Consider the following 16,465-nt stretch of genomic DNA (forward strand, 5'->3'; position numbering starts at 1 on the left):
CCCTCACATGCAAAACACCCTGCATGCATTATCTCCTTTGATCCTCACGTCAGCTCTCTGAGGCAGCTATTATCATGTTTATTTCTTACAGATGAGGAAACCAAGGTTTAGGAAGATTAAGTAACTGGAAAAAGATTGCACGCTTGCTAAGTGACAGAGCCTTAATTCCATCCAAGGTGATCTGATTTTGGAATTTACACTTAGAAGCAAAGTAGAGGAAAATCATAACTGAGGGTCATAATCTTGAACCTGGTTTATTACATGTTAGAAGTGGCTTCTGAACCAGAGAAGGATAAATTATGCTCCATGAGGTTTTTACATTAAATGTATTTGGTTACAGCCTAATTCAATGGCCAACACACTTTTTCTAAAGAACAAGGAACTATTTTAGTATCTGTGGGCTACAAACAACCTATTTTGCATATCTCATTATAACTCTTTAAATATGTAGGGAAAAAAGAACACTCAGTTCAAAATGGATGCTATGTATAAAATGGACAACTAATGAGAACCTATCGTATAGCACAGGGAACCCTACTCAATCTCTGTGGCGACCTAAATGGAAAGGAAATCCAAAAAAGAGGGGATATATGTACACAGAGAGCTGATTCACTTTGCTGTACGGTAGATACTAACACAACACTGTAAAGCAATAAAAATTAATTAAAAAGAAAAAAAGAAATAAGGCATGGACCAGATTTGACCCACAGGCCATTTTTTACCAAACCTTGGTAATTCTTCAAAGCTTGATACACTGAGTATAAGATACTGAGAGCTATCTCTATAGCAAATAATGTGATTTTCCAGAATACCCTTTTTAAAGCTTTCTTGAAGCAGTGAGAAGCTATTTAAACTGGAAGGTGATGTGGATATATACTGCCTGTTCTCTGTGATCTTGTTTTCTTGAGTCATCTCATGGTGGGGTGAGGTTTACACAAAGATTCCAAATGCCACCTTACAGCTGGAAATGTCCTTTTCAGTCCCCACTCTGCTCCTGAAAATGGCACCAGATCATAGTTTGTAGACGTGCACACTGTTGTTCTTGAAAACTTCATCAAAAAATACCAGTGCATTTTATTGACCTTAAAAGTCTATTTCCAAGCCTCTTCTTTCTCAAAAGACATCAAAAACCACCACAAAAAAATATTGCACCCCAAATAATCTATAGAGCAATAACATGGCCACAAATGGTGCCTTGGATCTTTGGCATCATAGTTTTAGAAAGCTGATCAGGAAGAATGAAGGTCAGTTTTATAATAGGCAGTGTGTCTATAGAACTTACTGGGTGCTGTCCTAAGCCTCACATATAATGACATTTAATTCTCACAACTCTAGGAGGGAGGTCATAGTTTTGCCCCTACATTTCAGATAGGGAAACTAAGGCACAGTGAGCTAGATAATTCATCTGAGTTTACTCAGTGAGTAAGTAGTAGGTCTAGGATTTGACCCAGGCAGACTGGCTTAAGAGCTCATGATCTTGGCCACTTTATTGCACTCTTTCTATGAATTTGAAAATAGTTAGGCTAAACAGTGTTTAATTCATGGATGAAGCGCATTAAATGAAAAGGTCCAAGTTACTTAAGGTAATTGGGGAATGAAAGTGAAAAGAAAGTGAGTGTTAGCGGCTCCGTTGTGTTCGCCTCTTTGCGACCCCATGGGCTGTAGCCCACCAGGCTCCTCTGTCCACGAAATTCTCCAGGCAAGAGTACTGGAGTGGGGAGCCATTCCCTTTTCCAGAGGATCTTCCTGACCCAGGGATCAAACCTGGGTCTCTTGCATTACAGGCAGACTCTTTACCATCAGACCCACTTTCTAACTCTACTTTTCCCAATCATCACTATTATTGGTCACTATGGCACTGAAACCTAAGCTTGCAATTTTATTGCATAAAAGATGATTCATCTTAACACAGTCTTCTCTGTCTCTGTGTTAAATATTTTCTAATCACTTTGAGCCCCCTTCCTCCATAGGAATCATATGCATGCAACCTGTGGCATTTTCAACCTGGTCTGGGACTTCAGGGAAAGTTCTCTCTGTGGGCACTGGTCTTAATAATTTATTCTACACATATTAATATAGAGCAATCAAGTCTTCTCATCTATATAATACAAAGGTCAGACTGTGACCTCTAAGGTATCTTCCATCAATAATATTTGTGTTATTGAGCGGCTCCCAGAGTATTTGTCACTGAGGGAATTCTTTCCTTCCTGGATGTGAGTGAAAGTCGCTCAGTGGTGTCCAACTCTTTGCAACCCCATGGACTATACAGTCCATGGAATTCTCCAGGCCACAATACTGAAGTGGGTAGCCTTTCCAAGGTCTTTATTCACTAAAGGAAGTCTTCCCTTAAATAAATCTCTACAGATCTCTCTTGACTGTGGCTGTTTGCAGCAGAATATGTTTTTTCATTAATGACAGGATAAAAATGTCCTTAAAATTAGATCAACATTCATAACAATCCAGTATAATAATAACCGTGTAACTCCATGTCACAGGCAATTCAGCCCTTCAGGAGTAAGAATGACTGAACTTAACTCATTCTTCTTCAAGGGCCAAGATAAAAATCTCAAGGTATCCTTTAGATGCTGTAATCTGCTTTGAACTTTGGCTCAGCTATTTCCATGAACATCCTCCATTTCCACTAGGGTAGATGCTATATAAGACAGAACATTACAAATCACTTTGTTTAAAGTTACCGAAGTGGGGGGAGGTGGGAGTGGAGAAAAAACAGCTCAGAGTCTGCTGTTAATTGAAACCAGCCGATGATGTACAGTGATTTGTCTGGGGGCACTTCTGACCGGGCTGGTTCCTTGACAGATGTGCATTCTTTCCTGCCTGTATTGTTTGAACTGCGTCCAATGGGACAATCGTGAAATCTTTGATAGCTGTTGTTTAAATAGGAGAAAGGGGGGAGCTTTTTGTTTTAAGCAAGAGAGGGAGATGAGTCTTGTATTACATGTAAAAAGCTAGGGTTTATTAGATCATTTTCAATGGGTTTTAGTAGCATGCCTCTGGTCATTTTTGAATTGTCTATTGACACTTTTTCACAACACAAATGTCAAAAATCTTACTTCCTCCCTTCTCTCTTAAGGGATTCTTGCTGTGGGTAGGAGGAAAATGTATGAAGCACCTGGTCTTACTCAAAGGGGACTGGGGATAGGTTGATTTCACAGTTGAAAGTTTCATAAGCTGGAATACATCTAAATGTTTGCTAATAGTGAAAGAGACTACCAAAAAAAAAAAAAGGAATTCAAGTGGCTTTCAGGAAAATTGCTCACAAACACACACAAAAATTCTGTTTCATCCTTGAGTTTGAACGGATATTTGATGATTAACTAAAGATTGCTAAGCTGTCAATCTTCAAATACCGGAACAACTTTAAAAGGGACCATTCACACTTTCTAAAAGACAAATCAGCATTAAAAAATGTAGACAAAAGAGATGTTTAAACATTTATCCATACCTTTCAGCTTGGGTGTTAAATATTTTATAAGTACAATACACTTTCCAAATAGCCATTGTGATATAGCTATCTATAAAGATGTATAGATTAGATAGATGATAGGTTGATAGATAGATAATAGATTATAGACAGGTAGATAGATAGGTAACAGTTTATAGATAGATAAATAGATGGATAGATAGATAGATGGATAGATAGATAGACTTAGTGTTGATATTTCAGGTGAAATTTCATTTTTAAAGTTCATCTTCAAGGTAGCATCATCTTCTATCAGGAGGGTATTTGAGGGTTCACATGAACATTCTTGCCAGCAATGGTAGTTGTGGAGTCCGGCCATAATGTGTAGCTCCCCTTCTTTCAGGGTCATCCTACAAGTGTGACCTCACTTCCTCCGAAGACTTAGAGAGATTGTCATTGCGCTGGGACTCTAAATTCCCAGGGCAAAGTTTTTCAAGGACAGGTGTGAAAATTATCCTTGCTTATTTAGAAATGAGTCATTGTCTCCAGGCTGCTGATGCTTATCTCAACCTGGTAAAGGTCACATGAAGTTCTAGTTCACAGAAAGATGTTCTATGCTGAGTTTTTAACCTCATGGAGGATTCTTTTATTTTGTTTGGTTCAGGAGAGCCCAATAACATTGCTGATATATTCATCTATGTCAGGTGAAACTTCGACCAAACAGTCATGGACCAGCTGGCCTATAGGAAGGTAGGTAAGGTGGTAGCCTTATTAGGATTACTCCTGGAGTCTGACAAACAGACAGTAAAGAAAAGAAACCCTACTGGTAGTAAAGGCAACTAACCTGGTGCCAGTTGCTTTTGTCAAATATGAGAAACATTTGACTGTGCTCTGGATATTTTTTAGTTTGATCCATCTCTCAAGTAAAATTCATTGAGACTGCCCAGTTAGAGTCAGATCGATACATCCATTTGTCCAGATCTAATCCATTTAAGCTAGAGCCCAGGGTTTGCTTATTTGCCTGAAAAATAGTGGCTTAGGAAATATGAGTTTGAGTAAACTGGTGATGGACAAGGAGGCCTGGTGTGCTGCAGTCCATGGGGTCGCAAAGAGTTGGACACAACTGAGCAACTGAACCGAACTGAGGAAATATGAGTACTCATGAAGTTCTTGTTTCTGTTCCTGGCTGTATAAGCATGGGACAGCTATCAGAGTAGCAAGCTAAATTGCTATATTCAACTCTCTCCTCCCTCCACACTCTTATTGCTCACAGACCTCACCTCCTCTAGAGTACCTGAAAATATTAGATGTTAGATTTATAACTAGATCATGAGGATAAATTATAGGCTAAGATCTGAGGGGAAGGCATCTGCAGGACTTATGAGAAAGGTTTTACTTCATAATTACAAAGCACTACCCGGGAGGACATGTTCCTCTTTTATGGTCAGATGTTGCTGTAGTGATTGCTGGAATAGCTGCATCCATTTTGTCACCAGAGGATGTCACATAGACAAAGAGAAAGAGCCCTAGTCTGTGATGATATCAATGAGCCACCAAACTGATCCTGGACCCACATATCTCTGAATGTCTTAAAATGTGTCTCAACATGCACGTGAAGCTGTCTTAACTGAGACAGGCTCGAATTAAAAAATGTGATCCCTTTCATAGTCTTCTTGTGCCTGTAGATCCATAACAATGGTCTCGATGCTCACTAAACGCAACAGCTCCAAGGAACTACGAACATCAGGGTCTGGAAGGCTCAAAGGAAGGGGCCACATCAGGAATCAACAGTGAGGACACTAAGCAAGATATTGAAGAAAGAAAATATCACACTCTAGTTTCATTACCATGAAGCTATATTTACTCCAAAGTGGATCTCTGAAAGTGTAAGAAGGGCCAGGAAAAGGAAAGAGAGCCCTGCATCGAATGAGGAGCTGAGCTCCAGAACTCTAAGTTTCTTTCAACTGTTAATATTGCCTGATGTTTAGAAACACAAACCAATCATTAAAAATATGCCACCCCCCAAAATAATCCATTAATGAATTAGAAACGTCCTCATGCTCTCTGCCTTTCAAGGAAGGTTGATCTGCAGCTTGAGCTTTTGGGTAATGGACTTGAAAGAGAGGAAGGGTGAACAGATTTGTCGGCTCTCCTTGTGTGAGGGTCTGTCCATGGCAGTCAGACTTCTGGGCTCGTGTAAACGGACAGGTGTATAGAACAGAGTCAGACTTGGGTTCAGATCCCAGCCCGACCTTTAACAGGTTTGTGAATAAGATTTCTCAACCTTCTCAGCTTCAGTTACTTCATTTTAAAAATGGAAAAAAAAATAGCGTGTGTCTTATGGGAGTTTTTTTTATCATAATTAAATAATCCAAATAAATCCATTTATCATGCCAGGGACATAATAAATGCAAAAAATTTTAGCGACTATGATTTTTTTTTGATTATTTTTGTTATCTCTTACAACTATATCATATAGCTTCTAGAGAGACTGAAATAGTTTCTAAATGGCTCCATATGTTCAACAGAAATAATAACGCTTGCAGGAGGAAAATACCTGTCAGTTACTACGTGTCTTACACTGACCATTGCTTTTCTAGAATAACACTTTTAAAAAATATTTCAGTGAATAAGTTTGAGACAGAAACTTCTTAGTTCTCTCATATAGGATTTGCCAAATTGCTGATTTCTGCATAAAACATGAGAATTTTGAATTATGAATATTGAATAAGAGCTTTAAAATGATGGACAGGTTAAGTATTTCCATGTTTGAACTGCTTCTGGATTATATCTGGTTTCATATCATCACTATTTTAATGGGCTACTTTGTGGCCAAATAGTTTTAACATGTGTTCAGTCCTAAATAATCACTCATTAATCTTACATGACAACCAGATTTTAATATTTATTAGATTGCTATTGCTAACAACAGACTTTATGCTATTTATAGTATCTGAAATTTTTTTTCCAGAATAAAATTACCAACACACTAAAGTACTCGTCTCAAAATCATGACAATTAGATACAATCTTAGGCAAAGCTTCATGAAATGTATGTTTTTACTAAAACCCAGTCTTGAAAACTTGTTTGAAACTAATTGGCAGAGTTCGGTAAAGGAATCTTATGATTCAGTCTTAAAAAATAAATAGATCTCATAAATGTAAGCTTGTCTATACCTTGTTGGCTTGAATACAAATATATACTGATTGTTGTTGAAAGCTTCTGACATAATTACAAAATCTGCTAAAGAGAGGTCATGATATCTATAGATGGTTAATTCATATGATAATGAAGACAATGTTAAAGATTTCAAGGGTAAAATAAGACTTCAATTTAGTTGAGTGGTTTATTTTCTCTTTGAACATTATACCACTCCTTGGCAGCCCCTAGAGAGAATGCTGATTATTTTTCAAGGATGTAGGTATCAGCTGTTGTTCTGTCACCAAGTCATGTCCGACTCTTTGAGACCCCATGGACTGCAGCACATCCAGCTTCCTGTCCTTCACTATCTCCTGATCTGCCCAGACTCATGTCCGTTGAGTCGGTGATGCCATCCAACCATCTCACCCTCTGCCATCCCTGTCTCCTCTTTATCTCAATCTTTCCCAGCACCAGGGTTTTTTCCAATGAGTTGGCTGTTGGCATCAGGTGGCCAAAGCATTGGGGCTTCTGCTTCAGCATCAGTGGTGGCTCAGATGGTAGGTGTCAGAGATGGGGTTACACATTCTTTTTTACTTCTCACTGAGGCTCCTAAACCATTATCCCAGTATCCTCAGATTATCATTGCTTCACTGAGGCTAAATTCTCCTCACACTATCCTTTTCTACTTCTTCTTGTTCTTAGTTGCCTGCCATTTCCTAAGCCAAACCTATGCATCCACTGAAGAATCAGGTACCTAAAAAAAGTTCCCTATTTCCTCTAAATTCACAGATCCACCGTTCTTTTCAGTGACTTTGAATCCTTATGCTTTTCTTGTCCTGTACTTCTTAACTTCCACATCTACTGTGATCTTCGTCTCTACTTCTTTTCAGGCACTCTCTCTCAAGGTTAAATCATAGAATCTCTCCATCCTTGAATTCTTCAACACAATAATCTACTCTTTAAAATCTCCAGTTTGTTTGATTTTATCACCGCTCTGCTCTCTCTGCTCTTTAGACTTCCCATGCCCTCGCTTTCTTTTAGAATCAGTTTCTCCTGATCTTCCCTCCCTTGGCTCCAGTCATTAACGTCACTAGGACTCTCAGTTTCCTTACCCTCTAGCCTCCCAAAACAAAACTACAATATTGAATCAACACTTCCAGCTGCCTTCTTGGACCTGGTGGTGGAGGTGGAGGATTTTAAAGAGCATGTATGATCTCAAGTCTCAATTAGATCTTCAATCATAAAACAGTTCTCCTACTTATTGTTTGGTAAGACATTTTTTGATACTTTTCAATGTCTATTAGAAACCATCCCTGTTCTTAAGAACCATTTATCATACAGAGGCCTCAAGTTTGGTAGCCAAACTTGCCATTTTAATAGAAAATTGAGGTGAATAGACAGTTTGTTCCATAACCTTGTTGCAAATATATCTATGTGTAGCACCTATGATTATTTATGATTCCCTTTTCAAATCATGAGGCTTGTTTTTCTTGTTGAAGTTCACAAGTTATAACTTTATTGGCATCTCTTTCCTCTCCCCTCATGTTCTTTTCATTCACCATCCTTACTCTCTCCTGTATCTCTGAAGTCCTCTCAGTTGAATCTTGTGGAGTAAGTCCCCTGCATACAAACAAATTCTGTGCCAAGGGTGCATTCATAAGTTCAACAATGTTGTCCTAGGTACACAACTGGCAAAATCAGCTATAAATGACTATACTGTAATAGATTCTAATACTTAGCACATATATAATACATAAACACAAACACAAAAAATAAGGAAAACATTTTCAATCTTCTAGTACAGCACTTTGAAAAGTACAGTAGTATAGTGTAAAAGCTGGAATACAGGGGCTGGCATCAAGTGAATAAGCCAGAAAAGTTATTGACTGTAGGACGGAGAGGACGTGGGAGATCGCAGAGCTGAAGGACCATCAGCAATATGAGATGCAGTGAAAGTGAAAGTCTCTCAGTCGTGTCCAACTCTTTGTGACCCCACAGACTATACAGGCCATGGAGTTCTCCAGGCCAGAACACAGGAGTGGGTAGCCTTTCCCTTCTCCAGGGGATCTTCCCAACCCAGGCATCGAACCCAGGTCTCCCACATTGCAGACTGATTCTTTACCAGCTGATCCACAAGGGAAGCCCAAGAATATTGGAGTCGGTTGCCTATCCCTTCTCCAGGGGATCTTCCTGACCCAGGAATTGAACCAGGGTCTCCTGCACTGCAGGTGTATTCTTTACCAACTGAGCTATCAGGGAAGCCCAGGAGATGGAGGGCAAGCTGAAATTTCAGTTACACCTGATGTTGATGGAATGCACATTCGTATCTTTGGAAGTTCCTAACTTGAAGGTTCATAAAGAAGGGACTTACTGGATTCAGACTACTAATGGGCTTGAGATTTTCCCAATTTAAACACTTCTTCCTGGATTGGGCTTTCATCTCGCCACCAGCTTGTTCAATCTACTCCCATCTTGTCTCTGCATCTTCAATCAGCATGCATTTCCAATATGCTCTTTTCTCCATTACCATCCATTCTTTCCTTGGTCCTTTGAAGTCTGGCTCCTCTGATCACACTCTATTGCAATAGCTCTCTTAGTGAGTAACCAGTAATCTTCTTACTGAAAACTCTAATAAAAAGTTCATTAAAAAGTTCAGTCCTTAATTTCCAGGCTTTCTGAAACTCTGGCTTTGCTAATTAGGGAAGAGTGAAGAAGAGATTGGAGAAGTCCACCCAGAGCCGATGGAGGGCTCTGTGAGGCACGCTGAGGAGCCTGAAGTTTCTCACTGAGATTTGGAAGAAGTTCTGCAAGTTCACACTCACGGAGCTTTTTGCTTCCTTTGTTTCCATGATTTTGCACTCTCCTGGTTCTCTTTTTACCTTTTCCATCTGTTTATTAGACACCATTTCTTCTGCTTACCAATGAGATATTATTGCCCAGAAGTCACTCCTGGGTTATCTTAGCCACATTTATGCTTTCAAGTTCTGATATAAGACATCAATTCCCCTGTGGACAGCTCATTCCTGGCCTCTATTGCAATGGGCTTCAAATTTACATACAGAACTGGCACCGCGACGGTGCAGTCTTCCAAAGTTGGGAAAGAGGATGGATTTGGTGTGCACATGTGTGCAGCAAAGAAGCAATATTCCTGACCTAGAAAGGATTTAGAAGGGCCTTCCTGCAAGGTTGGCCCTTGGCTGACATCCGGAAGCTTGCATTTCAGTAATCTTTTCACCATTTTCCAACTGATAAGAATAGTTTACTGTGCCTAACCTATTTATACACACAATGTGATTTATGCTTTCCCTTTTGAGAGTCTGGAATTTTATTAGGTGTTGGGGAAAGAGTACCTACGTGAAGAACTCCCAGTAAAAGTCCTGAGTCTCTAACCATCTTCCTTGGTAGACAACAATTCACGTGTGTTGTCGCAGTTTGATGGTGGAGGTACTATGCCTGGCTGTGTGACTCGTGAAAGAAGACTTGAAGACACGTGTGCCTGGTTTCCTCTGGACTTTACTTCTTTCATCTTTTCCCTTTGTTGATTTTTCTGGGTATCCTTTCACTGTAATATGTTGTAGCCATGAGTATGACTACACACTGGCTCTCATGGGTCTTTCTGGTGAATCATCTCCCCTGGGAATGGTCTTGGGGCTCCTGATACACACGTACTCTTATTTCATGGAACTCATGTCATATTTGGAGAATGATGTTAGAAAGAACAAAAGAGTTGGATTTAGGGCTAAAAGCAGAAAGAAATAAGAGGGGCATAAGAAAGATGGGCTTGAGAAAGCTCACCAGGCTCCATGGTGAGGAAATCCTAGCTTTAACTCTTTTTGGGGGTATTTTATGACTTTCTGGTCATACTCATCCTTTATAGGAAATCCCAGGAATTGAAATACTTTTTAAAAAGGATTAAAGTATAGTTGATTTCCAATGTTGAGTTAGTTTCAGGTGTACCATAAAGTGATTCAGTTATACATACATATATATCTATTTTTCAGATCCCTTTCCCTTATAGATCATTAGAACATATTGAGTATAATTTCTTGTGCTATATGGTAAATCCTTGTTAACTACCTATTCAATATATATTAGTGTGTATCTGTTAATCCCGAACTCATTTATCCTTCCCCTCTAAGTACTTTTAAATACATTCTCAAATATTGTCTTAAATCTCCATCTTCTTAAAATGGTTTTTTCCATATTTGCAATCATAAGAATCCACAAAATTTACTGCCTTTAAGATTTCTTGAGATTACATTATTCCATCATTCAATAAAAATTTCTTGAGCACAGATGTTTTATTGTGCTTCAGGTACTATGGGTAGTCACTGGTGATTCAAAGATGACTAAGACAGAGCCCTCTCTTATCCTCAAGGAACTCACTTAAGGGAAAGATGATGCCAAAGGAAAAACAGGCAAAAGAACTTTGTTCAGATCACAATTTTTCAACTGGATGTAAGCCTCAGGAGCCTTCCGACCACCCAGAGCCACATGTTCTCGGCCACAGCCGTGCTCCCAACAGGTGAGCATAGAAAACTGTTAGGTGAGTCAGCATGGGAAAAATGCTGGGGATTCCTGAAATAGCACTGAGTCATTAGTCTCTGATACCCTGGCTCAGTTCACGAAGCAACTGGAAATGAATAAGCAAAGAAAGTGAACTAATGGTGAGAGGATGGAAATACCCTAGGGGACATTTGTTGAGTCAGTTTAAGAACATGGAAAACTTCAACCGTCATAGATTCAAATGGAATGAAATAAGAGGAGAAGAGTGTCTTCCAACAGCTTGATCTCCATTTGAAAATTTCTGGCACACATCATTCTTCTGGATTCTGTGGGGAACTGGAGAAAGGAGGAAAGGAGAGGAATAAAATATTGTTCTGACCACAGTGAATTCTAGATTTACATGGTGTGACAGTATACAGTGTATAGCCAAAGTCTGATGCATGATTTGGGGTTGAATTATAAAAGGTACATGATAATACAAAGGGAAAGAGAAATGACACATAAGAAAACAATCCCAAAAAAAAAAGAAAACAACCCCGAAAAAACTGCTGGGAGGAAAAACGTACCTTGGAAGTTGTAAATTAATAACCTAAACAAAATATAGACTTTTAAAAGCTAGAAAGAGAAACATATATATATGATTTCTTTTAAAATATTGAGTCTTAGCAAAGTTGACTTGAGAGAAAGATCAAAGAAACACTAGATGTTGATAAGTCTTTTAGTGAAATCTACCACTAAATTTGGAACTTCTCAAATTTTGCATAAGTGAGCTTCTGAAAAACATGACCAGATATTTCACTGATTTCCACTGCAAAATTAAGGGTGTGTTTTTTTAAAAAAAACAAACAAAGTTTTTTTGTGTATGAAAATCATATTTAGGAATAGAGTAAACTTTAAAAAATACAACTTAGAAGTTGGAAAAACACCAGTTCTAACAAAACAGCATTTTCCAAATATTAACAATAGTAGTAGATGCTAAGTCCTAAAAATGCTGAATTGGCTTATATGTGTCATTTATAAACAAATTTGTATTAGTTATTTATATAAATTCAGAAATTTAAATTCAGTTAAAGGTGTCAGTTTTGAATAATGACCAAGTCCTTTCAGGAAACTCAAATTATCTTCATAATCAGCAAAGCAGTTTTTCGTTTTTTCCACTTTCTTCACTTATGAACCTGTTTCTACATATCTCCCTTTAGAATCTGCATGTGTTTCAGCATCTCTGAAGTAGAGATAAGATGGAACACCATCAGGACCACAACCTTGATAACCATTGATTGTGCAACCTGCCCATTTAGGTATCATGCTAAAGCTGGATGGTCTTATTCCATTTGATTTTCTCAACACAGTGTTCTCATCCTCATTTTATGGGTGAGAGAACTAATGGTTGAAATGCCCATTCTCCCCTCACACGTGGAGAAGGCCCCATTGCTCTAGATACCAGCTGGTTCCTAGGATGCCCCAGCCACCAGGAGACAGAACTATACACTGGACTCATCCTAAAGGTGTCTGTCAGACCAGCCTGGGGTGGATCACTGCTGTGTCATTGACTAGAATTAATGAATCTCAGGGTTCGAAAGACTGCTGAAGGGCTACATCCAGCCACACCGAACACAGGGCCTCCTGGTATCCTACCTATCCTCAGAAAGTAGAAGTAACTCAGTAACCTGGCCAGGAATTTAGTTCAAACCAGGACTGGATGATAATGTCGCCATAGATTTACCCATGGAAGTTGTGTGGCTAGGTCATCATGAGTGTTTGGCAACAATGGCAACCTACTCCAGTACTCTTGCCTGGAAAATTCCATGGATGGAGGAGCCTGGTAGGCTACAGCCCATGGGACTGCAAAGAGTCGGACATGACTGAGCGACTTCACTGGTATGCCACCTCTGCCTCCAAGAAGGGCATTTGGAGAAAAGTTCTGATGGAAACTCTTTGGATTTTATCTCATTGCCTCACTGATTCCTCAGTTTGTTTCATGGCTGCCAATCAATACAGACTGAATACAGTGCTCATAGCTGTGGAGAAATGCTTTGTGCATGCAAAGCAAACTCGTTAAAGTAAATAACAATATTATCAAGTGAAATACTGTGTTTTAGGATGTCACTGACTCTTTACAGATATCTGTTGCTGAATTTTTCCCATTGCTGTTAAGAAAGACATTTTCTCAAGTCTCATCTTTCCGAGGCCACAAGGAATTCAGGAAGCTATTTAGTTCAGGCGCTCAGTCATATCTGACTCTTTGCAACCCCATGAACTACAGCATGCCCGGCTTCCCTGTTCTTCACCACCTCCCAGAGCTTATTCAAACCCATGTCCATTGAGTCGGTGATGCCATCCAACCCTCTCGTCCTCTGTCATCCCCTTCTCCTCCTGCCTTCAATCTTTCCCAGCATCAGGGTCTTTTCCAATGAGTCAGCTCTTTGCATCATGTGGCCAAAGTATTGGAGCTTCAGCCTCAACATCAGTCCCCTCAATGAATATTCAGGATTGATCTCCTTTAGAATTGACTGATTTGATTTTGCAGTCCAAGGAACTCCAAGAGTCTTCTCCAACAACATAGTTCAAAAGCATCGATTCTTCAGTCCTCAGCTTTATTTATGGTCCACCTCTCACATCTACTCATGACTACTGGGAAAACCATAGCCTTGACTATACAGACATTTGTCAGCAAATAATGTCTCTGCTTTTTAATATGCAGTCTAGGTTTGTCATAGCTTTTCTTCCAAGGAGCAAGCATCTTTTAATTTCATGGCTGCAGTCACCATTCACAGTGATTTTGGAGCCTAAGAAAAGAAAGTCTGTCTTTATTTCCCCATTTATTTGCCATGAAGTAATGGGACCAGATGCCATAATCTTAGTTTTCTGAATGTGGAGTTTTAAGCCAGCTTTTTCACTCTCCTCTTTCACCTTCATCCAGAAGTTCTTTAGTTCTTCTTTGCTTTCTGCCATAAGGGTGGTGTCATCTGCTTATCTGAGATTATTAATGTTTCTCCCGGCAATGTTGTTTTCAGCCTGTGCTTTCAGCTTGGAACACAAGCAGGAAGCTATGGGTTTAATAATAATAGGATCTGACCAGCTCATTTCTTTATGTTTTCAATCAATCAGTCGTCAATGCTGAGCAGCTCTGATATCCTTGATCCTTCTTGGAGTGAGAATATTATTATTATTTTTCTTTAATTCACTGACATATTCTTTTACTGTCTCAGTGAATAAAGCTCATTTGCTCAAGGCAGAGACCTGAGGAGACCTTACCTGTTCGCTCTTCTTTTGTCCCCCTTACCTGTCATCTAGTTCTGCCCGCTGTGCCTCCCAAGTCTCTCTGCTGGTCCTCAGCTTCTTCCCTCCATGGGTCTGGATCTGCTCCGGCCAGCTCAGATTGCTGGAAGAAATTCTCAACAGTCCACCCTCAATGATAATCACAGTCATTCTTTCCACAAGGAAAATAGGACTGCATTGCCCCTTGCTTAGAACTCTCAAGGTTTCTCTGGCCAAAGGGTAAATTCACATTTTTGCCCCATCAGAGAAAGCTATGCATTCACTACCCTCATTCCTTTCTATTTATTGAGCACCTATTGTGTGTTGGGTATCAATCTAGGTGCTGGAGATACAATGTTCACGCTCGCATGGAGGTTTCATTCTAACAAGGAGAGACAGATAATAGACAAAATAAGTCATGTGTGTGTGTATGTGTGTGGTGTGTTTGTGTGAGACACACACACATATATGGATATGTGTGTTTGGAAGATGACTTGTGGAAAAGGTATAAAAGATGACTTTGAGAACAACAAAGCCAAGCAGGATTCCAGGAAATGAGGGGGAAGGGATTGTTTAAATAGGGGGATCAAGGAAATCTATTTGAGATACTGACATTTTGACAAAGACATGAGCTAGTCCCTGCCTCTCTGGGCGTGGTCAGTCCCACCACCTCTCTGCCTTGCGTTTTGTTTCACAACACTAAACCCACGGTCTCTCCCAGACCCACTGGTCCCTCTGGCCCCTAAGCCTCTGTGGATTCTGGTGTCTCCCTAGGACATGTCTGCTCTCCTGCAAAAGTAGACCCAGTTGTCCTTGCCTCTGCCACCCTCCACCCCATGACTAGACTTCTCCAGGCAGAATATGACCTCCAACCTCACCTGGGCCAAACCTACCAGCGTGACTGTAATCTTGTACCATCATCTTCTTTCTCTCTAAACATGTAGATACAGATACCAACATATGCATGCATAATGTGCATCATCATTTATTTATTGAGCCTCACCATATACAGGGACTTTCCTGGTGGCTCAGAGGGTAAAAAAATCTGCTTGCGATGCAGAAGACCAAGGTTTGATCCCTGGGTAGGGAAAATCTCTTGGAGAAGGGAATGGCTATGCAATCTAGTGTTCTTGCCTGGAGAATTCCATGGACAGAAGAGCCTAGTGGGCTACAGTCCATGGGGTCAAAGAGTCAGACACAGCTGAGTGGCTAACACTTTCACTTTCACCATGTACATACTCTATTCCATATTTTTATTCACAGTAACCTAATGGGGTAATAGTATCTCCATTTTACAAGAAAGAGAAGTCATTTTCTAAGGCCGTTTCTATTGATGGAGCTTGACTCAAGCTCAGAGCTCTCTGACTCCAATGGCCTTGCTCTCCTTCAACTTTCTCTCAATACTAAACTACTTTAGGGCACGTGCTAGAACTTTTGATTTTTATATCCTTGCACCTAGCGCAGTTCCCAACACAGAGTAAGTGCTCAGCAACTATTTCTCCAACAAATATATTTTATCATTCACAATGTCCAAAATTTCCATGTCCAGCCCTTTGAGTATCTGCCCATAGTCCTAACCTTTCAATGATAACAACAGCAATATTTGACAGCACCTACTATGGGACAAATAACTCTTCTGAGTACCAAAGCCAGTTTCTTTAATACTCATGACAACCAAGTGAAGTGAGAGATACCACTTTTATCCCCATTTTACAGATGGAGAAACTGAGGTTCCAAGCAATTAGATCAATTTCTGAAGCTTGCACAGCTAGTAAGTGATGGAGCTGAGATCTGAATCCAGGTGTCCTGGCTCTGGAGCATCTATTTTCCATCACAGCATCACACTGCCTTCCTTCTCTTTCTAGATTCAGGTTGTAGACCCAGTGAATGATGTACAAGGATGTATATGGTCTATTCTCTATATCTGAAACAAGGTATTGCCACTAACATCTGCTTGGTACTGATATAGTTGAGAAAGTAAGCTTTAACCTAGTTCTTTCAGTGACTAAGCAACATCCAGGGGAAATTCAACAGCACCCGTGCATACACTGGAGAAAAGGAGTAATAGAAACATGAAAGGCAAAGTATCTGAAAAGAAAGTGGATAATTCTGTGCTGGAGGAAAAACAACAATAAAGAA

The sequence above is a fragment of the Cervus canadensis genome, chromosome 7 (genome assembly GCF_019320065.1).
Source record: "Cervus canadensis isolate Bull #8, Minnesota chromosome 7, ASM1932006v1, whole genome shotgun sequence".
NCBI lineage: Eukaryota > Metazoa > Chordata > Mammalia > Artiodactyla > Cervidae > Cervus > Cervus canadensis.